The following is a 2,953-nucleotide window of genomic DNA, read 5'->3' on the forward strand; positions in this document are numbered from 1 at the left end:
CTTTCTTTTTTTGCCCATATCTGTCCATTTATTTATAACAAAAATACTATATGAGTATTAAATACTATGTGCATCATATATAATGTGTATGTTTATGTGTATAGAGTAGTCATTCTAAATTCTATTTGAAGATCAATTTTATGTTATAATTTTTTATACAAAAGTCTTTATGTTGTTTTCTATTTAGGAATTGTTTTAAAGATATAATCAAAAAAAAAAAATTTGGAATATTATATTTTTATATAATATTACATTATCATATTTATATTTTTGTGTAGACTGCACGGAAATAAAATTAAATAATATCTAGCAACATATTAGTATATAGTATACATTAAAACAATTCCTTCTAAAATTATGGTATATAAATATACTAATCTTTTGACCCTTATTCTTTTTAAAGAAAGTCTGCGGGCAAAGAGGGGCAAGCATCTCTCGAAAATTTTCGAATATTTTTGTCCCATTATGTGGACACACTATTAAAACCACACTACAAAAACACAACACTCGTTTTTTAAATTCAACGCGTTATAACGCGTTATAACAGTTGAGCGTACTTTTGCGGTAATCTCTAGCTACGCGTATGTACACAACACGTGCGACTGAGACTGAGTATCTGCCGCGCACTGATATGATCGCGTGTGCCTGCCTGCATGTGTGTGTGCATGGTACAGTCGACTTATTCCCCAATACATACATATAAACTTACACACATGCATGCTACAAATATCGCGTAATAATAAAAACAAATGCGCATCTTTATAAACAAATATTCTCTAACCAAATAAAAAAATTATTTTCATATTGATTAAAATTAATTCGATACAAAAAACTGTAACAATGCACCCCCCATTCTGACACATTGTTACCCCGCAGTAGACCGCCGGAAGTCTGCCGCCCAGCGAACATCGGCCGGGCAGGGGCAGAGGCGCCGAGCGCCCATTTTTTAAACATTAAACACCGCCGTTGCGATAAACAACCGTACGGCCGTTATACGGCCGCCGAGAAAGCCGAATACCGCCGAGCGTTGCCGTGAACGCCCGAGCGACACCCGCTAAAACGCCGCGCGGTTTCGCCCAGGGGAGGTGACGTATTACCGAATTACCTGCCGAAAAACAATACGTCATTATCCCCACCCGGGGTCGAACGATGCGGGTACCGTTAATCGCTCGGGTATATAACGGCAGCCTTTTTAGATCCAGGCACCAAATTTACCAGAATTTCTCGCGCGAGCAACGACTGTCGCGAATTTACGTAAACATGCGGCCAGAGTATAAGAAGTACGTCAAACGCCGGGACGTACACGACCTGAACAACTTATACGACGACGCCGCGGAGCTCGAACGGATCGAGCAGGAGCAACCGAGCCGGAGACAATACACCGCTACCACCCCGACCGTAGCGACCGCGTACAACCAGAAGGAGTGCTGCTGGCGCGGTAAACAGCGGGAACACATCCGGTTGGAGGACGAGCAGCCGCCCCGACGGCCCCGTCCGGAGTATAACAAGAAGGGAGTCGTTGCCGAGAACAGCCACCCGCCACCGAGAAATGCCCGCCAGACGCGTCGGGGTTACCACGGCTGGACCTCGGACGCCCCGCACCGAGTACGATATACGCCTCGGCCGCACATCACGGCAACGATCCACGGGCACCCCGTGGAAGCCTTACTGGATTCGGGCTCAGAAGTGTCCTTTGTGAACGCCGAAACCGTCGAAATGGCCAAGAGACTCGGCATCAGGCCCACCGAGGAAAATGGTCAAATACAAATGGCCAATGACACCGCCGCCCGGACAGTCGGAAAAATTCGACTGCCGCTCCGCTTGCAGGGGCGGATCTACGTACATGTGTTTGCAATCCTGCCAGCACTGCGAGAAGACGCACTGATTGGAGTGGATCTATGGGCCCGCCTAGGGCTCACGATCTCGCCACCGCAACAACAACGAACTCGAAACCGTCAGCCAGTTTGCGGGAAGATCAGCGGGCTAGCCATTCGCATACGGGACGAGGACGAGCGACTGGACGTGTCCCGGAGCCACCAGCGCAACAAAGGCCAGCCAGTCGTCAACCCGACATCACTGGTCGGACAGCCCGTCCGCCTGAAACGCACCAGACCGACCAGACAACGGCACAGGTCGCGAGACGAGATCCGGGGAGATCCCGAGCCACCGTATGGCCCAGGCGTGCTAGAAGCACAACCGATCGTCCGACCGCCACCACCATCTAGGCCACCGAAAGTCGGCACCGCCATCCAGCGGTCCGACAGGACGACCCAGCGGAAGCTGGCCATGTTGGCCACACCGCCGCCGCCGCTAACCGCCTGCATCCGTCGACGAACGACGCCGAAACCGATGAGGCCGCCAGCCAAGCGACCAAGGTCGCCATCGGGCCAGGAGCCAGCACCGAAGGACCGAGCAACGGGGGAAACACCACCCGCCCCCCCATGTCCCGAAATCCTGGTCCCGATAGGGCCCGCGCCGCCACCTCCGATCATGGTGGAGTTAGAGCCGGGATATACAGCGCGGATCCCGCATTTCGCGGTACACGTATCCCGGCGGTATAAGATCCGCACACCACGCGGACGATGGACGCCCCGATTTGATAGCGCCGGAAAGTTGCGCTACCGCCGAAAAATCGAATAAGAGCGAGCGAGTGCCTCAAAATTCAGGCACTGTAGGCGGGGGGGGGGGGGATGTAACGTTGCACTTTCTTCCTCTCTCTCTCTCTCCCTCCCTCCCTCTCTCTCCCTCCCCTCTCTCTCTCTCTATCTCTGTTCGTTCTTTATTGTATTCTTTCTTTCCCATTATTATATTGTCTTATTTATTCGATGTTTATTCTTTTTATTCTCGTCTTCCTACATAATAATAATTATTAATTTAATCATTAATTTATTCATCTTTATTTTAAAACAGTAGGCAGTTCCATTTAAAAAATTTAAGGTGACCTTGCTGTTTT

The sequence above is a fragment of the Formica exsecta genome, unplaced genomic scaffold, assembly GCF_003651465.1.
Source record: "Formica exsecta isolate Colony F162 unplaced genomic scaffold, ASM365146v1 scaffold19, whole genome shotgun sequence".
Lineage (NCBI taxonomy): Eukaryota > Metazoa > Arthropoda > Insecta > Hymenoptera > Formicidae > Formica > Formica exsecta.